A 25,181-nucleotide genomic window follows, 5' to 3' on the forward strand; every position below is an offset into this window, starting at 1 on the left:
TGACGGGGAGGAAGGCAGCAAATCACACTGCCACGTGTGTACCTATGTAACAATCTTGCATGTTCTTCACATGTACCCCAAAACAATGTGAAAAAAAAAAAAAGAAAGAAAGAAAATAAAGACAAGGTTTTCAGGAAAAAAAATTATCTTTTTCCAATGCTTTATTTTCAGTCTACGTGTATCTCCGTATCTTTATAGGTGCAGTGTTTTTCTTGCAGGCAACAGAAAATAGGGTCTTTTTTAAAAAATGCATTGAACTACTCAACAGCTTTTGACTGAGGAGTTTAGTCCGTTTACATTAAATGTTATTATGTATAACTAAAGCGTTTCTCCAGTCATTTTGTTATGTTTTCTGGTTGTTTTGTAATCTTGTCTTCCTTCTTTCCTTTCTTCCTGTCTTCCTTTTAGTGTAGGTGATCTTCACTGGTGGTATAATTTCTTTTCACTTTGTGTATCTGTTGTATGTTTTTCAATTTGAGCTTATCATAAGGCTTGTATATACCATCTTATAACCCATTATTCTCTCAAACTGCTGAGAATTTAACACTGATTGCATAAACAAATAAGCAAAAATATAAACTCTACACTTTATTCCCCTGCTTTTAACTTTCTGTTGTTTCTATTTCTTTTTGTACTGTGTATATCTTGAAAAGCTGTTATTAATATTTTTGACACGTTCAAAGTAGTTTACATACCACAATTATAGTCTTATAATAGTCTGTGTTTTTCTTTTTGCTACTACAGGGATTTTTTTTTTTTTTTTTGGTGGACTCTTTCGCCCAGGCTGGAGAGCAGTCGTGCAATCTTGGCTTATTGCAACCTCCGTGTCCTGGGTTCAAGCGATTCTCCTGCCTCAGCCTCCTGGGCAGCTGAGATTACAAGCATGTGCCACCACACTTGGCTTTTTTTGTGTGTTTTTAGTAGAGATGGGGTTTCAACATGTTGGTCAGGATAGTCTCGAATTCTTGATCTCAAATGATCTGCCCACCTCAATTTCCCAAAGTAATGGGATTACAGGCATGAGCCACCACTCCTGGCCTGTACCTTCAGATCATTTCTTATTGCTCATTGATATCCTTTTCCATCTAACTGAAAATCTCCCTTTAGCATCCCTTTGGGACAAGTCTGATGTTGATGAAATTCCCCAGCTTTCGTTTGTCTGGTAATGTCTTCATTTCTCCCTCATGCTTGAAGAACTTTTTTGCTGAATATACTATTTATTCTAGGATAAAAGTAGGGCTTTTGTTTGTTTTCCCTTCAGCATTTTATAGATATCCTGGCACTCTCTCCTGCCTGTAAGGTTTCCACGAAAAAGTATGCTCCAGATGTACTGGAGCTCCATTGCATGTTGTTCCTTTCTTTTGCTGCTCTTAGGAGACTTTCTTTATCCTTGACCTTTCAGAGTGTGATTATTACATGTCTTAAGGTAGTCTTCTTTGAGGTAAATCTGGTGTCAATAACCCTGTTGTAGTTGAATGTTGATATCTTTCTCTACGTTGGGAAGTTCTGTGATATTATCTCTTTTCAAAAACTTTGTTCCCCTATTGCTTTCCTATCTCCTGTTAGATTACTCTTAAATTTGCCCGTTTGAGGTTCTTTTCTAGGGAATATAGGTGTGCTTCATTTTTTATTCTTTTTTATCTTCTCTGTGTATTTTCAAATAGCCTGTCTTCACGCTAATTCTTTCTTCTCTTTGATCAACTGTGCTATTAAAAGTCTCTGATAACATCCTTCAGAGTGGCAATCACATTTGTCAGTTCCAGAATTTCTGCTTGATTTTTTAAAATTATTTCAATCTTTCTTAAATTTATCTGACAAAATTCAGAATTCCTTCCCTGTGTTATCTTCAATTTCTTTCAGTTTCCTCAGAACAGTTATTTTAAAATCCTGTGTCTGAAAGGTCACATATCTCTGTTTCTTAGGATTGTTCCCTGGTACCTTATTAGGTTCGTATGTTGAGGTCATGTTTTCCTGGATGGTCCTGATATGTCATCACTGCCTGGGTATTGAAGAGTTGGGTATTTTTGTGTTGTCTTTGCAGTTTGGGCTTGTTGGTGCCTATATTTCTTCAGGAGAAATTCCAGATATTCAGAGGGACTTGGGAACCGAAGCCCAATACTGCTGTGGTTCTTGCAGACTCAGAGAGGTACTGCCTTTGTGGTCCTGGATAAGATGTGAAAAAATTCCCTGGATTACAAAGCACATTTTTGTTCTCATCCCTTACTTTCTCCCAAACAAATGGAGTCTCTCTCTCTCTCTCTGCTGAGCTGCCTGAAGCCAGGAGTGGGGTGACACATGCACCCCTGTGGCCACTACCACTGGGACTGTGCTCGGTCACACCTAGATCCAGCACAGCACTGAGTCTTGCCCAAGGCCTTTTGTAACCACTACCTGGCTACTGCCTCAAGACTCTTAAGGCTCTACCATCAGCAGGTGGAGAAGCAAGCCAGGTTTGTATCACTCCCTTCAGAGTGGTGAGTTCTTCCAGGCCCTAGGTGGCTCTGGAGATGCTGTCTGAGAGCCAGTGATTAGAGTCAAAAACCTTAGAAATCTAGCTGGTGTTCTATTCTATTGCAGCTAAACCTCAACCCACAAAACAAAGTATTTCCTGCTCTTCTCTTCCCTTTCTACAGGCACAGGAGCCTCTCTTGGTGGCCACTGCCACCACTAGCAAATAGGAAGTTGTGCCAGCCTACCACCAATGGTCACTTAAAGTCCAAGGACTCTTCCATCAGCTTGTGGTGGATGCTGCGAGGCCTGGAACTCACTATTCAGTGCAGTGAGCTCTCCTTTGGCCCAGGGCAGGTACAGAAATGCTCTCCAAGGGGCCTAGGTCTATACTCAGGGACCCTAAGAGCCCACCTGAAGTGCTACACTACTGTTGCAGAGCTGGTACCCAAGTCCCCATTGATTTTCCCTCTACTTTGCTAAAGCACAGAGTCTTTCACCATAGCCACCACATCTGGGAATGTGCTGCGTCTGCACCTCAAGACAGCACATCGCAGCAATTCACTAACAATTCAGGTAGATTTTTACGGTTTTGGGGTATCCCTGTTGGTTATTCAGTGTCCAGGAGCTCTCCATAGTCGGCAAGTGATGAATCCGGCCAGGACTCGGTCCTTCACTTCAAGGCAACAGGTCCTAGAAATGTAGTCTGAATGCTAGGGCCTCACGACTCTACCCAGTGCTCTATGCTAGCTGTTACCTAAGATGCAAAGAGTAAAGAGGACTCTGTCTTGCATCTTAGCCGTTGTCTTAGATCTAAGATACAAGATCTTTGCTCTCCTCATCTCAAGCAGAAGGGAGGAGTCACTTCTGTTGCTGTAAGCTGTGCTACCAGGTGTTGGGGAAAGGGTAACACACGTAGTCTGTTAATTGTACGTGTTGGTGTTGTCTCTATGTCATGTGCTGTACTAATCCACTGGCTCTAAGCCCAGCCTAGCATGAGGACTTGCCAAGGAATCGCAGTACTTGTATCCTAGACTGCCTTTCAAGTTTACCTAGGACCCCAGAGCCCTTCAGCCTGTGGTGGCATGTCTTGACAGAACTCAAGTTCCAACCACTGGGATGGGTGATTCCCTTCTGGCTAATGCTGGTTCAAATGCTCCCTTGTGGATAGTTGCGGGCTGAGCCCAACACCACTTTGCTCTCTGCTATGACAAGACAGCACTGAGTTCAATACCAAGTTCCCTAGTCACTGTGCTCTCCATCCCTCAAATGAACATTCTCTCTCCAGCAGCTGCTGCCAGGGGATGAGGCGGTGAGGGGGGTAGTGGCCACAATTCAAGGTTGTCCTTCTTAAGTTCTTCAGTGCCTCTTTCAGGGATATGAAATTAAAATCAGTCACTGTGATTGCTCGCCTGATTTTTGCTTCATATAACAAGTGTTCTTTTTTTGTAGTTAGTTGTTAAAATCTGGTGTTCCTGGCAGCAGGATATAATAGGTGAAGGCTTCTGTTAGGTTTTGAAAGGAAGTCAAGGGTTAAAGACAGACAGAGAACTGGCAGCTCAACAACAACACAGGTTTACTGTCAGCACAAACCGACATAGCAGGGCCAGCTTAGTGCCACAGCCCCACTGCTGCTTACAAGCTGGGATAATTATAGGTCTGGGTGGGAGGGATTTAGGTGGTATGGTTTGCTGCCTGGGAGGATGTTGATAAAATTTTCCTGTGGTCAGGTGTTTTGGCCTTTTGTCTGGCAGGATGTGATAAGAATATTCCTTGGGCCTTTGTCCAGTAAAATGTGGTAAGAATGAGGCAGGATGTTTCTCATGACCCGAACCCCTGTGGAATGTTTCACTGCAAAATGGTGGAGGGCTTACAAAATGGTGTGGTTTGAACTAACAGCTTCCATTCAGCCACCTTGCTCTGGCCCTTCCAGGTATCCTCATGATAATATTGGCCTTTTCTTTTTTTTTCAGGTGGAGTTTTGCTGTTGCCCAGGCTGGAGTACAATGGCGTGAACTTGGCTCACTGCAACCTCCAACTCCCAGGTTCAAGCAATTCTCCTGCCTTAGTCTCCTGAGCAGCTGGGATTATTGGCACCCACCACCATACCCAGATAATTTTTCGTATTTTTTCAGTAGAAACGGGGTTTCACCATGTCAGCCAGGCTGGTCTCAACCTCTTGACCTCAGGCAATCCACCCGCCTCAACCTCCCAAAGTGCTGGGATTACAGGCATGAGCCACCATGCTCAAATACTGAGCTTTCATTAAGATGTTTAGGATTCCTTTGAAGGTTTCTTGTAGGGAGGGTCTACTAGTGATAAATTCTCCCACCATTTGCTTCTATAAGAAAAACTTTATTTCTCCTTCATTTATGAAGCTTCATCTAGTTGGATACAAAATTCCTGGTTCACAGGTTTTTTTTCTTTCAGCACTTTGACAATTCCATCCCATCCCATTCTGACTTGTAAGGTTACATGTGGTTGGGCCCAGTGGTTCATGCCTGTAATATCAGCACCTTGAGAGGCCAAAGTGGGCAGATTACTTTAGTCCAGGGGTTCGAGACCAGCCTGGACAACATGGGGAAATCCTGTCACTACTAAAAATATAAAACAATTAGCTGGGCATGGTGGTGCATGCTTGTAGTCCCAGCTACTCTGGAGGTGGTGGCATGAGAAATGCTTGAACCTGGAGGTAGAGGTTGCACTGAGCCATGATCGTGCCACTCCACACTGTCCTAGGCAACAGAGTGAGACTCTGTCTCAAAAAAGAAAAAAATGCTGGGCACAGTGGTCATGCCTGTAATCCCAGCACTTTGGGATGCCGACGCGAGTGGATTACTTGAGGTCAGGGTCAGGATTTCGAGACTAGCCTGGCCAACGAAATGAAATCCCATCTCTACTAAAAATTACCCAAGTGTGGTGGTGCACATCTGTAATTCCAGCTACTCAGGAGGCTGAGGCAGAAGAATTGCTTGAACCCGAAAGGCGGAGGTTGCAGTGAGCAGAGATTGCCCTAGTGCACTCTAGCCTGGGTGACAGAGTGAGACTATCTCAAAAAGGAAAAACAAAAGATTACTGTTGACAAGTCCACTGTTTGTCGAATGAAGTTTCTTTTGTAGGTGATTAGATGCTTTTCTCTTGCTGATTTTATAATTCTTTCCTTCACCTTAACTTAATGACTATATGGCATTAAACCCATGTTGCAACATATTTTCCTAAGACTCATTAGGCCTCCCATGGCTAGGATAACTAAATCTCTTGCTAGACTAGGGAAGTTTTCATTAATTATTTCCTAAAAAAGTTTCACTAAATATTTGCTTTTCCTTTGGAAATACTGTTAATTCATCAGATCTGCTGCTTTATGTAGTCTCGTATTTTTAAAAGGCCTTCTTCCTTCTTATATAGTCTTTATTTTTGTCAACTAGGTTAATTCAAAAGATTCTTCTGCATTATCTAATCTACATTTGAAGCTTTCAAATGCATTACAAAATTTCTTCAATGAGTTTTTAATTGCCATAAACTTCTGTTTCATTTTATGAAAAGACACCTATTTCTTCTTCATGTCTAAACTGGCTTTCCAATTTATTTGTATTGTTTTTCACATTTCCCTTGTATTTCATTAAGTTTCTTTAAAAACAGTATTTTGAGCACTTTAGTATTTCATTTATTATTTTTGGTTAGGATCCACTGCTAAAGAATTCCTATGTTCCTTTGAGGGGGTGTTATAATACCTTACTTTTTTATGTTTCCTGTAATGTTATGCTTATTTCTGCACATCCAGAGACATATTTGCTTCTTGGTATCATTAAATGTACTTTTACTAGGACAGGAGTTTTTTCTTGAGGATGTGACTTTGCTTCTGGACAAATTCAGTGGCAAAAATTCTATTATTTCTTTGGTTCTAAAATAAAAAGCCTCAGGGTGGTGGTTTTTCAAATGCCAGTCACACTAGCAGTGTACCAGGCAGGTGAGCAGGTTCACAACCTCAGTAGCCAGCATGGTATGGACAATTCTGATAACATGAAGTCATAAGAATTCACCTCACTCCTGAGCTCGATGCACTTGTGTCACATGTTGTAATGCGCGATGTGGGGTGATCTCCAGACCAGTAGGTGACATTAACAATTAAAAGCCAGCTGCAGTGGTACCAGTAGGGTTTATACCCAACATCCGTTAACCTGGAAAATCACTCATCTCCCCACAAACATCATAAGATGGAAACAGAAAAATCAAATATTGGACTTATTTTGAGTTTTAAACCAAATGAACGTAACATTCATATTCATAGAACATTCTACCTGTAGAATATATATTTTTCTCATTAGCACATGGAACATTCTCCAAGTTAGATCATTAGACCACAAAACAAGACTCGACTTTTTTTTTTTTTTTGGGAAAGGGTCTCCCTGCATTGACTAGGCTGGTCTTGCACTCCTTAGATCAAGCAATTCTAATACCTCAGCCTCCCAAAATGCTAGGATTACAGGGGGATCCACTGTATCTGGCTATGAACAAATTTTTTTTTAAATTTATTTTACTGCATTTTAGGTATTGGGGTACATGTGAAGGACATGCAAGATTGTTGCATAGGTACACACGTGGCAGCATGATTTGGTTCAACCATTGTGGAAGACAGTGTGGCGATTCCTCAAGGACCTAGAAATAGAAATTCCATTCGGCCCAGCAATCCCATTACTGGGTATATATCCAAAGGATTATACATCGTTCTACTATAAGGACACGTGCACACAAATGTTCACTGCAGCACTGTTTACAATAGCAAAGACCTGGAACCAACCCAAATGCCCACTGATAATAGACTGGACAGGGAAAATGTGGCACATATACACCATGGAATATCATGCAGCCATCAAAAACGATGAGTTTGTGTCCTTTGTAGGGACATGGATGAACCTGGAAGCCATCATTCTCAATCAACAAATTTTTAAAAAACCAAAATTGGGCCGACATAGTGGCGCAAGCCTGTAATCCCAGCACTTTGGGAGGCTTAGGTGGGATGATCACTTGAGCTCAGGAGTTTGACACCAGTCTGGCAACATGGCAAAGTTCTGTCTCTACAAAAATACAAAAATCAGCCAGGCATGGTAGTACATGCCTGTAGTCCCAGCTACTCGGGAGACTGAAGTGGAAGAATCGCTTGAGCCCCGGAGTTTAAGACTGCAGTAGGCCAAAAATCGTGCCGCTGCACTCTAGCCTGAGTGACAGAGTAAGACCTTGTCTCAAAACAAAAATCAGTATCATATCAAGTATCTTCTCAGACCACAGCAGATTAAAAATAGAAATCAATGCCAAGAGAATCTTTAGAGCTATAAATATATATGAAAATTCAACATACTTTGGAACTATCACTGAGTCACTGAAAAAAGTAATATGGGCTAGGTGTGATGGCTCACACCTGTAATATCAGCACTTTGGGAGGCTAAGGTGGGCAGATCACGAGGTAAGGAGTTCAAGACTAGCCTGGCCAACGTGGTAAAACCATGTCTCCACTAAAAATACAAAAATTAGCTGAATATGGTAGTGGGCGCCTATAATCCCAGCTATTCGGGAGGCTGAGACAGGAGAATGGTTTGAACCCAGGAGGTGGAGGCTACAGTGAGCCAAGATCGTGCTATTGCACTCCAGTCTGGCAACAGGAGCAAAACTTTCTCAAAAATAAAAATTAAATAAATAACCCAGAAAAGAAAAGAAATAGAGACCCCAAAGAAGTATCAATAAAACAAAAAAAAAGTTGGTTCTTTGAAAATTTAAACAAAACTGGTAAGCTACCAGCTACACCAACTAAGAAGAGGTAAGATCCAAATAAACAAAGTCAGAAATTAAGAAGGACACATTACAGCTGATACCACAGAAATACAAAACATCAACAGAGACTACTATGAACAACTATGTACTGACAAACTGGAAACCCTATGGAAAATGGATAAATTACTATAAACATACAATATCCCAAGCCTTAACCAGTAAGAAACAGAAATCCTGAATAGATAATTAGTGAGCCTGAATCAATAAAGACTCTGAACAACAAAAGAGCCCAGAATCACATGGATTCACAGTAGAATTCTACCATACATAGATGAACTAATACCAATACTCTTGAAACTATTCAAAAAAAGAGGAGGGCATTCTTCCTGAACACATTCTAAGAAGCTAGTATCACTTTGATATCAAAACCAAACAAGGACACAACAACAACAACAACAAAACTACAGACTAACATCCCTAATAGATGAAACAATCCTAAACAACATACTAGCAAAGTGAATCCAACAGCACATAAAAAAGACAATAAACTGGCTGGGCACAGTGGCTCACGCCTGTAATCTCAACACTTTGGGAAGCTGAGGTGGGCAGATCACAAAGTCAGGAGGTCAGGAGTTTGAGACCAGCCTGGACAACATGGTAAAACCCCATCTCTACTAAAAATGCACAAACTAACTGGGCATGGTGGCAGATGCCTGTAACTCCAGCTACTCAGGAGGCTGAGGCAGATCACTTGAACATGGGAGGTTGAGGCTGCAGTCAGCTGAGATTGCTCCACTGTACTCCAGCCTGGGCAACAAGAGCAAAACCCATGTCAAAAGAAAAAAAAAAAAGGTAACAATGTGGGAATTCACTCAGAGTGGTGGCAAAAATATTAAAGAAAGTTACTGAATATAGTCTTAAACCCTTTTGAAAGGCCTAGGGTTTTTTCTATAGTTCTTGGCTGAAGGCAGCCTAAATCCCTTTTACATTTAGTTAATAAATAAAGCAAATAGCTAGGGTATGTGGGGGAGTTTACCTAACTAATTGTTTACTCACATATTCTTAAAACTAACCTTTGAGCTGGATGGCCCTCTGGGGGAAGGTCAACCACGGATATTACCTACTAATGGTGTTTGCTTGTTTTGGGCACAGGAACCTGTGCTTTAATTTTCGACCTCTAGTGGTGTTGACGTCATGAAGCCTTTGTCAATCGCACTTTACTAAATAAATGTGAATCTTGACTGGCTAGAAGGGCTGGCAGTTGCAACTGTTTACAGCACTCTCCAGGGTGCCTGTAAGCCCCCCAGACCATCAGACAAACTGGTAAAGCATAATATCTGTGTGTCACTATACTTTATTCACCTGTCGCTGAATCAGGGTCTGCAGGACAGACCCGCACAGGTAGAGACCCCGACAAAATAAACCATGATCAAGTAGCTTTTATATCAAGGATGGTTCTACACATGCAAATCAATAAATGTGATTTATCACAACTAAGAACAAAAACCGTATCATCATCTCAATACGTACACAAAAAGCATTTCATAAAATTTAGTAGCCCTTCATGATAAAACCCCCAATATACACTATGCATTGAAGGAACATAGCTAAGGCCAAGAGCAGTGGCTCACGCCCGTAATGCCAGCATGTTGGGAGGCTAAGGCAGGTGGATCACCTGAGGTCAGGAGTTCAAGGGCAGCCTGGCCACAACATGGCAAAACTCTGTCTCTACTGAAAATACAAAATTTAGTCAGGTATGGTGGCAGGTGCCTGTAATCCCAGCTACTCAAGAAGCTGCGGCGTGAGAATCGCTCGAACCTGGGAGACAGAGGTTGCAGTGAGTGGAGATTGTGCCACTGCACTCCAATTTGGTGACAGAGAGAGACTCTGCCTCAAGAAAAAAAAAAGAAGGAACATAGCTATAAATAATAGCTGCCATAAGGCCATATACAACAATCCCATAGCCAAAATCATATTAAACCAAGAATTATTTGAAGTATCCCCTTTAAAAACTTGAACAAAACAAAGATGCCCACTTTCACAACTCCTATTCAACATACTATTATATATCCTGGCCATAGCAATCAGGCAAGAAAGAAAGAAAGGGGAAATAGGATGTCAAAGTATGTTTGCTGATGATATGCAGCTCATGCCTGTAATCCCAACACTTGGGGAGGCCAAGGCGAGTGGATCACAAGGTCAGAAGTTTGACACCATCCTAGCTAACATGGCGAAACTCGTTTCTACTAAAAATACAAAATATTAGCTGGGCATGGTGACATGTGCCTGTAGTCCCAGCTACCCGGGAGGCTGAGGCAGGAGAATCACTTGAACGTGGGAGGCGGAGGTTGCGGTGAACCGAGACTGCACCACTGCACTCCAGACTGGGCAACAGAGCAAGACTCTGATTCAAAGAAAAAAATAACAAAAACAAAAATCTGTAGCATTTCTATACACCATTAACAATCAAACTGAGAGCCAAATCAAGAAGGCAACCCCATTTACCATAGCTACAAGATGTAAAATAAAATATTCACGAATATTTTTAACCAAGGAGGTCAAAGACCTCCTATGCAAGGAAAACTACAAAAAAATGACAAAAGAAATTCTAGTTTACACAAATGGAGAAATATCTCATGCTCATTGGTTAGGAGAGCTAATATTATTAATATGGCCATACTGCCCAAAGCGATCTACAAATTCAATGCATTCACTATTGAAATACCAATGTCATTCTTCACTGAATTACAAAAAACAATCTTGAAATTCACATGGAACCAAAAGAGAGCCCAAATAGCCAATGCAATCCTAAGTAAACACAATAAAGCTGAAGATATTGCATTATCTGACTTCTAATAATACTATAATACAAAGCTGATTGTAATCAAAACAGCATAGTTATGTATAGAAAGACATACAGATCAACTAAACAGAGAACCCAAAAATAAAGCCACATATCTATAGTCAAGTGATCTTTGACAAAGTTGACAAGAGCAAATGCTGCAGAAAAAAACACTTTTTTAAATAAATTGTGCTGGGAAAACTGGATTGACATATGTTTAAGAATGAAACTAGATCCCTAACTCTCACCATATTAAAAAATCAATTCCTCTTAAATTTATGCAGAAAAGAAAAATTATCAATTTCTGCCAAGCCAGCTGCAATTTTCAAAAGGATTGTGCTGAATTTGTAATCAATTTAGGGAGTATTACTATCTTTCTTCATTTAAGATTGCAGTTATTACTTATGAATTACAACATTACCACTGTATAATTTCCCAAGTATACAGCATATTGTTACTGACTATAGCCAGGTTTTACACAGTTTTTTTTTTTTTGAGATGGAACTTCCTCTTGTTGCCTAGGCGGGAGCGCAATGGCATGATCTGGGCTCACCGCAACCTCCACCTCCCAAGTTCAAGTGATTCTCCTGCCTTAGCCTCCCAAGTGGCTGGGATTACAGGCATGTGCCACCATGCCCAGATATTTTTGTATTTTTAGTAGAGACAGGGTGTCTCCATGTTGGTCAGGCTGGTCTCGAACTCCTGATCTCAAGTGACCTGTCCGCCTCGGCCTCCCAAAGTGCTGGGATTACACGTGTGAGCTGCTGTGCCCAGCCAGATCTCTTAAACACATTTTCCTAACTGAAATTCTGTATCCTTTGACCAATACCTATTCAACCCCCCTCACCTGTATAATTATCATTCTACTCCCTCCTTCAATGAGTCAAACTCTTTTAGATTCCAAAAATGAGTAAGATCATACAGTATCTGTCTGCGTCTAGATTATTTCAGTTAACACAATGTCCAGGTTTATCCATGTTCTTGCAAATGACAGGCAAAATAGTATTCCATTATGTACATATACCATATTTTCTTCATTCATTACTTGATAAACATTCAGGTTGATTCTGTATCTGGAATAATGCTACAATAAACATGTGAGTGCAAGTATCTCTTCAAAATAATGATTTACTATCCTTTAGATAAATATACATACAATAATAAGATTTCTGGATCATATAATTTTAATTTTTGAAACTTCCAAAAAAAGTTCCAAAAAATGATAATAGCTGTACTAATTCACGTTACCATGAACTGTGTGCAAAAGTTCCCTTTTCTCTACATCACTGCCAACATTTGTTATCTTTTATTTTTGGTGATATTTCATAGTGGTTTTAATTTATATTTCCACAAATATTAGTGATGTTTTGCACTTGAGCCATTTGCAAGTCTTCTTTTGAAAAATGTCTCTTCTGGCCCTTTGTCCCCCCCCCCAACCTTGTTTTTTTTTTTTAAGATGAGGTCTCACTCTTTCACTCAGGTTGCAGTGCAGTGGCACGATCTCAGCTCACTGCAACTTCCACCTCCTTCAGGCTCATACAATCCTCTCAACTCAGCCTCCTGAGTGGCTGAGACCACTGGCGTGCACCACCACACTGACTAATTTTCTGTAGAGATGGGGTTTTGCCATGTTACACAGGCTAGTCTCAAACTCCTAAGCTTAAGTGATCCACCCGCTTTGGCCTCCCAAAGTACTGGGATTGCAGGCATGAGCCACAACACCCAGCCCATTTTCTTTTGAGACAGGGTCTGTCCGTGGCCCAGGCTGGAATGCAACCACACAATCATAACTCACTGTAACCTGAAACTCCTGAATTCATTTTTTAATTGGCTTATTTGTTTTCTTGTTATTTAGTTGAGTTACTCATATGTTTTGGAAAAATTAATATTGCTAAAATGATTATACTACCCAGAGTACTTTACGGAGACAATGTAATCCCTGTAAAAATTCCAATGACACTTTTCATATAAATTGAAAATACAATTCTAAAAAGGGTAATTTATGTGAAACCACAGAAAAGCCCAAATAGACAAGGCAATCTTAAACAAAATTAATAAAGCTGGGCAGGCTGGGCACAGCGAATCACAGCTATAATCTCAGCACTTTCGGGGCCAAGTTGAGTAGATCGCCTGAGGTCAGGAGCTCGAGACCAGACTGACCAACATGGAGAAACCCTGTCTCTACTAAAAATTCAAAATTAGCTGGGCATGGTGATGCATGCCTCTAATTCCAGCTACTAGGAGGCTGGGGCAGGAGAATCATTTGAACCTGGGAGGCAGAGGATGCAGTGAGCCAAGATTGTGCCATTGTACTCCAGCCTGGGCAACAAGAGCAAAACTCCGTCTCAAAAAATAAAAATAAAATAAAAGCTGGAGGCATCACACTAGACAATTTCAAAATGTACCACAAAGCTGCAGTGAATCAAACAGTACAGTACCGGGATTAAAAACAGACACATAACCAACGGAACAGAATAGAGAACCCAGAAATAAAATATACACTACATTAAATTGATTTTCAACCAAATGCCAAAACATAAAACTTGGAAAGAACAGTTGCTTCAATAAATGGCACTGGGCAAACAGAATACCTACATGCAGAAGAAACTAGGCAGTATCTCACACCACATATAAAAACGAACTTTAAATGCATCACTACAAAGTTAAACGTAGGCTGGGTGTGGTGGCTCATGACCGTAATCCCAGCATTTTGGGAGATCAAAGCAGGACAACTGCTTGAGCCCAGGAGTTTGAGACCACCCTGGGCTATACAAAGAAACCTTGTCACTACAGAAATTTAAAAAAAATTTTTTTTAAATTAGGTATGGTGTCACGTGCCTCTTGTCCCAACTACTGCGACAAGCTGAAACAGGATTATCACTTGAGCCCAAGGGGTGGAGGCTGCAGTGAGGCAAGATTGAGCACTCTATCCCGTGTGACAGAGAGAGACACTGTCTCAATAAAAAAAACAGGCTGAGGCACAACAATCACTTCAAACCAGGAGTCATAGGATGCAGTGAGCCGAGATCTTGCCCTGCATTCCAGCTGGGCCACAGAACAAGACTCCGTCACAAAAAAAAGAAAAAAGAAAGAAAGAAGGAAAGAAAGGAAAGAAAAGGAAGAAAAGGAAGGAAAGAAAAAAGAAAAGAAAAGAAAAGAAAAGAAAAGAAAAGAAAAGAAAAGGGAAAACAAACTTAAAAGTAAGACTCAAAATTGTAAAACTACCAGAAACATAGGAGAAAATCTCCATGACGTTGGTCCATACTATGACTTTTTTTTAAGATATGACCCCAACAGTATAGGGAACGAAGGCAAAAACAGACAACTGGAATTACATATGAAACTAAAAATCTTCTGTACAGGAAGGGAACAATCAACAGAATGAAGAGACAATGTATGAAATGGGAGAAAATATTTGCAAAGCATACATCTGATAAAGGGTTAATATGCAAAATACATGAGAGTCCTCTGGTTAGATGAACATGGAGTATCTTTCCATTTACTTAGATATCTAATTTCTTTCAATAACACTTTGCAGTTTTCAGAGTACATGTTTTGTACTTCTTTTCGATGCTGTTATATATGCTTTCCTCAATTTCAGTTTTGAATTCCTCTTTGCAAGTATATGGAAACAAAACAGATTTATGCGCACTGATCTTCCATACTTCAACATTGTTGAATTGGCTTTTATCTTTAATGGTTTGTGAATTTCTTAGAATTTTCTGCATATTTAAATCAGGTTATCTGTGTACTATATTTCCCTTTTTCCTTTCCAATTTCGATACTTTTTACTATTTGAAAAAAATATTTGGCTTTATTTTCCTAACTAGATCCTCCAGTACAATGTTGAATAGAAATGCTGAGAGGGGTCATCTTGTTCCTGAATTAGCAGGAAAACCTCCAATCCTTCACTATGATATTAGCTGTGGGTTTTTTACAGATGCATTTTATCAAGTTAAGAAAGTTTCCAACTTTCCCTACTTTGTTGAATGTTTTTATCATGAAGAGGCCTCGGATTTTATCAATGCTTTTCACTATCTCTTAAAAAAAATCATATAGCTTTGCTCTTTTTGATATGACATATAACATTAAAGATTCTTACAGGAGAATCTTTTGCATTCCTGAGATAAATCTCACTTGGTCATGGTGTAGAATCCTTTTATGTTAGTTTCAAACTACTAATATTTGGTTGAGGATTTTCACATCTATACGCGCTAAAAAAAATCATTCTGCAATTTTCTTATAGTGTTGGGAGTCTGCTTTTGGTATCCAAATACTGCCCTCAGAGATTTGAGAAATGCTCCATCCTCTTCTATTTCTTCAAAGAATTGGTGAGGAATGCACCTTTAAATGTTCAGCAGAATTTACCAGTAAAATCATTGATTTGGGGCTTTTCATTTTGTCCTAATTGCATTGTTTTGCTTGTGATATGTTCAGGTTTTCTTCTTCTTCAGTCAGTTCTGGTAGTTTTGTGCCTTTTTAGGAATTTGTTTCATCAATTAAATAGAGTATCATACAATTGGGATTATTCTATAGTAAACTACTGGAAGGTCAACAGTAATGTCCCCTCATTCATTCCTAATTTTAGTAATTGAGTCTTCTTTTCTATCAAGGTAAGTTTAGTTGAATGTTTAATTGTGTTGATCATTTCAAAAAATGTCTTATGGTTTCCTTGATTTTCTATTTTTGTCTATTCTCTATTAATTTCCACACTATTTTTTTTCCTACATTCTGCTGACTTTAGGCTTAGTTTGCTCTTCTATTTCCACTTTCTTAAAAGGTCTAGGTTATTGATTTGAGGTCTTCTTTTTGAAGATAGCATTTATCACTATAAGTTTCCAAAGAATTGCTATAATTGTACCCCCAAAACCTTTGGTATGTTTGTCTTCATTTTCATTCATCTCAAAGTATTTTCTAAGTAACCTCATGATTTCTTCTTTGACCCTTATTTAGGAATGTTAATTTCAACATATTTGTGAAATTCTCATTTCTTTTTAGTATTGATTTCTGATTTTATTCACTGGTCAGATAATGTTCTTTCTTGTAACTTCGATCCTTTTAAATGTGTTGGTTTGCTTCACGACCTAGTGTGACTACTGAAGAATGTTCTATTACACTCGAAAATAAAGTCTATTCTGCTGTTGTTGAGTAGAATGTTCAAAGATGTCTCTTAAGTCTAACTGATTTACAGAGTTGCTCAATTCGTCTCATCTTACTGATTTCCTCAGTTTTCTATTATGACAGTGTCGTACTGAATGCTCCAATTATTGAATTATGCATTTCTTCCTTCAATTCTGTCAACAGTTGCTTAATATATTTTGGTGCTCTTATTAGGTGCATGTATGTTTATGATTTGTATGCCTTCCTGAGGCACTGACCCTTTTGTCATCATAGAATGTCCCTCTTTATCTCCAGGAATATTGCGTCAGTACATTTGTCTGAAATCAGTATAGGCACGCTAGCTTTACTATGGTTGCTATATTTGCATGTTATATCTTCATCTATCCTTTTACTTTCAGCCTATTTGCATCTTTGAATCCAAAGTCTGTCTCCTGTAAACAGTCTATAGACCAAGGCTGTTTCTTCCTTCAGTCTGACAATCTCTGCCATTCCACTGGATTGTTTAATCCTTTTACAACTGATGTTACTTGGTTGTTTTTGTTTAGAAACAGGTCTCTCATCATGCACAGTGCTGAGATCAAAGTTCACTGCAGCCTTGAACTCCTGGGCTCAAGTGATCTTCCCACATCAGCCTACCAAGGAGCTGGGACTACAGGTATGCACCATCACACTCAGCTAATTCAAATTTTTTTTTTGTAGAGACAAGGTTTTACTATGGTGCTGAAGCTCATCTCAAGCTCCTGGCCTCAAATGATCTTCAGCCTACCAAGGTGTGCTAGGATTACAGACATGAGCCACTGTACTTACCCTTCATATTACTATTGATATAAAGATGCTGCATGAGTTGCAATAGTATTACATCCCAATAAACCTATCAGAAATTGAAAATATCCTAGGTCAAAGATGCAGTTAATACAGGTACAACTAACTTACCAAGCATCATAGCTAAGCCTAAGCCTACCTTAAACATGTTTAGAACATTCATATTAGCCTACAAGTGAACAAAATAATTTAACCCAGAGTTGATTTTACACTGAAGTACTGAATTTCTTATATAATTTATTTATATGCTACAGAATGCCTATTACTTCCCACAGCACCATAAACTAAAAATCGTGTCAAATCATAATTTAGGGTCCACCTGTAGTTTGATTTCTGTTTGTCTTTTACTTTTTGGTTTATGTCTCGTGCCTTTTGTTCTATTCCTTTACTGCCATAGGTATGAGATTTTTCTAATGGTGTCTTTTTTTTTTTTTTTTGACAGGGTCTCACTCTGTTACCTAGCCTGGAGTGCACTGGTGCAATCTTGGCTCACTGCAACCTCCGCCTCCCAGGTTCAAGCATTACTCCTGCTAACCCTTCTGAGTAGCTGGGATTACAGGTGCCCACCACCATGCCCAGCTAATGTTTGTATTTTTAGTAGAGACGGGGTTTCATTATGTTGGCCAGGCTAGTCTCAAACTCCTGACCTCAAGTGATCCACCCTCCTTGGCCTCCCAAAGTGCTGGATTTACAGGTGTGAGCCATCACGCCTGGTCTAATGCTGTCATTTTTAAAATTTAATTTTTATTTTTTTTTAGAGACAGAGACTCACTCTGTTGACAGGCTAAATTAGGCATGAACACAGCTTATCACAGCCTTGACCTCCTGGACTCAAACAAGACTCTCATTTGATCCTTCAAGTAGCAGGGACATCAGGGGTGCCCATCGTATCCAGTCAATTTTTTTTTTTTTTAAAGACAGGGTCTCACTATGTAGCCCAGGCTGGTCTTAAATTCTTGGGCTCAAGCAATCCTCCTGCCTTGGCCTCCCAAAGTGCTGAGATTAGACAATTTTATAGGCCTGTGTCTGGCCTATACATGGCTAACATGTTACAATTTTTATAACAATGTTAATGAGAAATGGGTATACTTTTATCAGGTTTTGATATCAAACTTTTGCAGGCCTCATACAAACTACAAAGTCTTTCTAGTCTCTGAACAGTTTGTGTGTGAATGGTGTTATTTTTCCTTAAATATTAGAGTAATTCACCACTAATGCCATCTGGGCCTGGAGTTAACTTAGTGGTAAAGGTTTTCAATTAAAATTGATGTAAAACCAGCTGGGGGCAGTGGCTCACACCTGTAATCCCAGCACTCTGGGAAGCCAAGGCTCAAACAGCCCAGGACTTCGAAACCATCCTAGGCAACAGTGAGGCGTAATCTCCAGTTTAAAAAAAAAAAAAAAAAAAAGAGACCAAGGCGGGTGAATCACCTGAGGTCAGGAGTTCAAGACCAGCCTGGCCAACATGGCAAAACCCCATCTCCACTAAAGTAAAGTACAAAAATTAGCCATGTATGGTAGCGGGTGCCTGTAATCTCAGCTACTTAGCATGCTGAGGCAGGAGAATCACTTGAACCCTGGAGGAGGAGGGGGACGGAGGTTGCAGTACAGTGAGATTGTACCACTGAATCTCCAGCCTGGGCAAGAGTGAAACTCTGTCTCAAAAAAAAAAAAAAAAAAAAGAAGATATGGAAAATACATACAACCACCATGCTTTTTGTACCTTTTGGTGTCAATTTTACCTATTTTTCCATTTCAGCACAATTTCAAATTTATCAACACAAAGTTCTCATAGTATTCTCTATGAGAATACCTCTTTCTTCTTTTTTTAAAGACAGAGTCTTGCTCTGTTGCCCAGGCTAAAGGGCAGTGGCAGGATCTCAGCTCACTGCAACCTCTGCCTCCAGGATTCAGGCAATTCTCCCGCCTCAGCCTCTCCAGTAGCTGGGACTACAGGCATGTGCCACCATGCCTGACTAATTTTTGTATATTAGTAGAGATGAGGTTTCACCACATTGGCCAGGCTAGTCTTGAACCCCTGAGCTCAGGTGATCCTCCTGCCTTGGCCTCCCAAAGTGCTGAAATTACAGGCGTGAGCCACTGCACCCAGCCTCATTCTTGATATTAGTGATGTGTTTCTTTTTCTTGATCATTTTTATTAAACATGTATCAAGATTGTCAAAGTAAACAAAAATGACAAAAAGACTGTCAAAGTATTTTAAGTTTGCTAACTTGCTATTATACAGTGTTCCATTTCATAATTTTCTGCCATATTCTTTTTTTTTTTCCTTTTAAAGAGATGAGGTCTCACTATATTGCCCAAGCTGGTCTTGAATTTCTGCGTTCCAACAATCCACCTTCCTTGGCCTCCCAAAATGCTTGAGCCACCATGCCCAGCCCATTTTCTTTTTCCTTTTCTTTTTCTTTTTTTTTTTTTTGAGACAGCGTCTCTCTGTAGCCCAGGCTAGAATGCAAAGGGTGTGATCATAGCTCACTGTAACCTCCAACTCTTGGGCTGAGCAATTCTCCCATCTCATTTTCCAGAGCAGCTAGGACTACCGGTCCATGCTACTGCACCCAGCTAATTTTTTTTCATAGTGATCGGGTCTCACTCTCTTGCCCAGGCTGGATTCAAATCCATGGGCTCAAGAAATCCTCCTGTCTTGGCCTCCCAAACCACTGGGATTACAAATGTGAGCTATCATGCCCTACCCTCCTCTTTCCACTTGCTTTGTGTTTGCTTTGCTGTTCTCGTTCCAGCTTCAGGAAAAAACTCAGATATTTTTCAGTCTCTCTCTCCTTTTCTATTTCTAGAGTCTCACTCTGTCACTCAGCTGGAGTTCAGTGGCATGAACACAGCTCACTATAACCTCAAAAACCTAGGCTCAAGTTACCCTACTGCCTCAGCCTCCCAAGGAACTAGGACTACAAGTGTCTGCCTCCAAGCCTGGCTAATTTTATGAAACACTATTTTTTTGTAGAGACAGGGTCCTGTCATGTTACCTGGGTGGGTCTCAAACTCCTGATCTCAAGCTATCCTCTACCCTAGCATCACAAAGTGATGGGATTATAGGCATGAGCCAGTGCACCCAGGCTATTACCTTTTTTTTTCTAATTTCTCATTTAAAGCAGCAAATTTTCCTCTAAGCCCATCTTTAGATGAGCCTGCAAGTTTTGAAAAATTCTACCATATAATATTTATGCAATATTTTCTAAGATGTATTATAATTTCTTAACCTGCAGATTATTCAGAAATATGTTACTTTCCAAGCAGTAGCGTATTTCCCATATCTTTGTGGTTAAAAGTTAGCTTAGCCTTTTTTCCTTTTACAGTTTGAAGCTATGGTGCATGCTGATTTAGTTGTTTTTTTTTTTCGGCTTGAGTTTCTCCATTATAAAACATCTTTATCTCTACCAATGCTGTTCTCCAAGATAGTATCTTCATACATTATAAGCACTAAATGAAGAGCAATTCTCATTAAATTAAAAAAAATCTAAATTTTTACTTAGTCTTTTTAAAAAGTAAAAATTAAGAAAAAAACCCATTTAATCTAAGCTTGTTCAAAGTCAGAGACTTCAGTCAATATTTGAACAGAGGGTCTAAGACTCAAGGAACTCTATCACAAACACAAAACAGGTAAGTTACTATAAAGTGACAGGACTGCTTTAACAGTTATATAGTGGCTAACAAAATGACAAAACTCGGGTCAGGTGACAGTTAATCTCATAAGTAATGCCAAGTGTGGTTCATAGATCAGCAGCATCTGCATCACCTGAATGCTAGAATTCTGACATGACTGTTTTCAGGTTTTATCAATAGTATAAAATGCTCATTATGAAATAAAGCAGTTGCTTGCAAGCACTCCTTAATATCTAGTGGCAATCACCTTAACAATGTTTTTAAAATCTCAGCATTTTAAAATATTTTCATACTATTTCTTGAGTTACAAATTTTAGCCATATACATTTCCTATAACTGCAGATGAAGATTTAGCTCATATATGTACTTTTTAGAAGTGGGGAGGAAACATTTTAATTGGATGGTAGGGGATGGTAACCCTTGTACAGGGAGCACTCACAGCTCCAAGAGTTTCCCTCCAAGTTATAAAGAAGTTCTTGTAATTAGCTAGATTTCCTATAGCCAGGTCTTCTGCACATGGGAAGAAGGGGAGGAGGCGAAAAGTATTCTGGTCTGCCTTCCTGTCATTCATAGACCCAGTTCTGTAGCTCATCCATCTTTTCTGGCTCATCGCATTTTCAGTTAAATTTGGGTAAATATTCTCTATACAGCCAGATAGACTACCACGATTGCATTATCTTTTTTTCCCCACAGTATTTGGTCTTTAACTGGGGCTAACAACTGAACCTTCTTATAAACCTAACCTTTACTTTTGAAACTGACCAGAATTGTCATATATCAACCTTTCCCTAGTCTACTCCTTCAAGTTTAAAGATCACCTCTTCAAAAAAACACGTCAGAGAGAACTATTACTTCCTTATCTAAATTTCCCACTACAAATAATTTTTATATCCTCAGTGAGATGCCTTTTTTATAGTTTTAAGAAATGGTGTTTAATGAATACTTAAAAAATGAAGCTCTGGAAAGCCACCCAAAGTTATTCTCTCCTTAATAAGTAGTACTGAAAAGCCTCCCAAAGTCACTGTCCCCTTAATAAAGAGTACTAAAAAGGCCTAGGCAACTTTTGCCATGGCTATCTGACAAGCTATTTCACATCAGCATATTGTACACACTAGGCCTCAGAGGTATACCAATGGAAATTACCACCACATTTAGTAGATACATATAGTTCCTCTAATTAATGGCTAACTTTAGTAAGACCTCTCTAAACATTTCATTACAGTCCTAAAAACTTAATCGGGAGTTCAAAAAAATCCAATATATTATCTCCCTTTCCTCCAAAAAGTCAGTTATTTCTCTGCAGATACTGGCGGACTCCAATCTGTCCCACCCAGATTGGTAAAAATGAAAAAGCTCTTCTAGTCTACTGCAATGCAGAATAAGTATCTAAATTATATAAGAGTATGAGATAACCCAGCTACAGTGGCTCTGCCTATCATCCTAGCACTTTGGGAAGCCGAGCCGGGCGGATGAACTGAGGTCAGCAATTCAAGACCAGTCTGGCCAACATGGTGAAACCCTGTCTCTACTAAAAATACAAACATTAGTCAGGCACCTATAATACCAGCTACTCGGGAGGCTGAGGCAGGAGAATCGCTTGCACTCAGATGGTGGAGGTGGTAGTGAGCTGAGATCAGGCCACTTCACTCAAGCCTGAGTGAAAGAGCAAAACTCTGCCTCAAAATAAATAAAATAAATGAGATAGATAAGTCACCATAGTGTCTGTGGTGGGTAGGGGGAAAATAAAATAAATAAGACTATGACATAGAATGAGAGAATACGATTCTTGGTATTTTGTATTATCTCACTCAACAATGACAAGTAATACTCTTGTGCACTTAAAGTTTTATTTATTAACTATCCAATATATTATTTAAACTTTGATTACATCAAATGAAATAGATCTGTGCACACTCACTATAAGAGTACTATGATATATGCACAAGCAAAGATGCAGGGATCATGCAACAGTTTCATACCAGATTTCAAGATATTAAGTAGCAAGGAAACACAATGGAACTGAGGGCTGAGGTGAAGTACAGGCATAAGGCAAGGGAAGCAGAACATTCAAGATGTACCTATGTACACCAGCTCTTAAAACATGCAAACCATTTCCAGTAAGGCACTGGCTCATTTATTTCTGTCGAAGCAGAAGTCAATCTTAGGATGTGGTCTGTACATATCTGCAGATAAGACTGAGAGTGAAGTAAATTTGATTAAGGTCGGAGTCAACACTTCTGCAAACTTACTGCAGAATAAACAAGCTAAGAAGAAAGGCATACTTCACAAAAGCTGAATTCAGTGTTATTAGTCCTTCATTCAGGTGCTTCATTTTTGCATTTTCAATTGCTTGCCTGTGATATAACTTATCTTTATCTTGGTCTTCCCCATCTGTTTTGCAAATAGCTATGTCGCAGGTCACTTACCGGCTATAAGTAAACATGACAAAATCATAATAAAATAGTATTAAGTAGAAGTCTAGAATAACAATCTGAGTATGACATCATTGCCCTAATGCGGACTATTCGGTACAACTGTCTTCTACACATATTAAGCCATATACAAGTCTTCATAGCAGAAAAAGCCATTATGTCATAAAGCAAGCAACACGTGGTTAGAAACTTCATTTTCAACACAGGAACATGGAAAGGGAGAAGTCCGTTTCCTTGAGTGCGGCAGGGTTTTAACAGAAACAAAGCAAAAATAATTATTGCTTCTCTCTTAAACTTGCTGGCCAAACTTGGAGAAAGTTGGTTAGGGAGCGAGGATAAGATGGAATTCTCTTAAAATGATAAAAACGAACTTCTACCTTAAGGAAGTCCTCATCATTAAATCCTAGCATCCCTACACCGGCAAGCTCAACAGAGGTACGGGATTTCAGCATTTTACTCAGAATTTTGTTTTTTTTCCTGATGCTCCGGTCCCTACTTCGTAACAAATTTCAAGGCTGCCTGGCGGGATCCAGTTGCAGGCTGGCACCTGGCTTCATTAGATGAGTAAAAAACTCGAGAACATTTGGCAACAGAACTCTAAAGTTAGAGGTGGAGACCTGCATCCGTTAACTTCTAAAAGCATACTGGACAAGAGCAAGCTTTTACTTATTCCTCAGGACAAAAACCACCGAGACCAATTTCCTCCACAGAGGAGTCCCGCCTCCCACCCCCAGTCCCGCCACGACCCGGGGCCGCACGCCACTCCCACTTCACCAGCGCCCTGCTCCGAAAACCGTGCACACGCGCCCACCCGCTTCTCCTGGGCCTCTTACCGGCCCGGTCAGACTGCCCCGCGGGCGCTTTTCAGTCAGCATAGCCTCGTCGCAAATGCCTGGCCTGCCCTGTGCTCCGAGGCCTCCGGGGCCGGCCCTCAGGCGACCAGGGCCGCCACCCCGCCAACTGCCTCTCTTGCAGGACACTCGCCCGGCCCCAACGTACCTACAGCAGCGCCGCGCCAACCGCCGCTAACTCCACAATCATCTCCAACCGCAGCCGCCGCTAACAATGGTGGTCCAGCCGGGACCTGCCGGAGTAGGTCTTCCTACGCCCACCCCCGGCTGACTCTGGACCAATGGCAGCGCGAATATGCGGCACTTCAGCCAATCAGGCACAGCTAGCTAAGTAGGCGGAGCGAAGAGCCGCGAGAGGAAATAGAAGTTGGCTGAGGGGCGCCTGAGGTTCACCTCCTTGAGCGCTTCTTCCCGTCAGCCACCGGGGCTTTCCCGCCATGCAGCAGATGCTGGCGCCTGAGCTGGGCCTTTCTTTTGATTGACAGCGTGAAGATTTAGACTTTCGAAACTTATTACCAATAAAACCTTATTTACAAAACAACACCTCACCCTGATTGGTAGTTCCGATTTGATTTTTTTTAATAGTGTTTGAAAATATTTATCTCATTTACTTTTTTTGATGACTCCTTAAATTTTGCAACTCAGGAGCATTGTAGTTCTTTTTTTGAGACCAAGTTTTGCTCTTGTTGCCCAGGCTGGAGTGCAGTGCCATGTTCTCTGCTCACTGCAACCTCCCCCTCCTGGGCTCAAGTGATTCTCCTGCCTCAGCCTCCCAAGTAGCTGGGACTACACGTACCTGCCATCACACACAGCTAATATCCTTAGTAGACACGAGGTTTCTCTGTTGGCCAGTCTGGCCTTGAACTCCTGACCTCAGGTGATTCACCCGAGTTGGAATACCGAAGTGCTGGGATTACAGGCATCATCCACGAGGCCCAGACACACCATAGTCTTGAGTTCACTAAATTGTTCCAGGAAGCTGCCAGCCTCAGTGGCTTCAGATTTCATGAGGCCCCATGCCTCAGGTGTCTGCCCACTTGGATGCCATGAACTCACTCAACAGGTGGTCCTTGAGTGCCTGCTGTGTGGAAAGTGTAGGAAATATAACTGCGGATTATGTCAATAACACCCTCTTTTACCTTATTTTGAGACAGAGTTTCACTCTTGTTGCCCAGGCTGGAGTGCAATGGCAAGATCTCAGCTCACCGCAACCTCCACCTCCTGGGTTTAATCACTTCTCCTGCCTCAGTCTCCCTAGT

At 40.5% G+C, this 25,181-nt stretch overlaps 1 protein-coding gene across 2 annotated transcripts in view; it reads right to left on the reverse strand.

Moving 5' to 3' along the window:
- ATF7IP2 (activating transcription factor 7 interacting protein 2) overlaps positions 1–24,224 on the reverse strand; it is a 79,497-nt gene extending 55,273 nt beyond the window's left edge. Inside the window, exon 1 of one of the 2 annotated variants that reach the window (XM_037740195.1) lies at positions 24,071–24,224. The gene's annotated coding sequence lies outside the window, so the exon portion shown is untranslated. The remainder of the gene's footprint in view (positions 1–24,070) is intronic. The other variant, XM_017533569.2, reaches the window with a different exon arrangement.
- Between the last annotated feature and the right edge of the window lie 957 nt (positions 24,225–25,181).

This window comes from Cebus imitator, unplaced genomic scaffold, assembly GCF_001604975.1.
Source record: "Cebus imitator isolate Cc_AM_T3 unplaced genomic scaffold, Cebus_imitator-1.0 Scaffold4, whole genome shotgun sequence".
Taxonomy (NCBI): Eukaryota; Metazoa; Chordata; class Mammalia; order Primates; family Cebidae; genus Cebus; species Cebus imitator.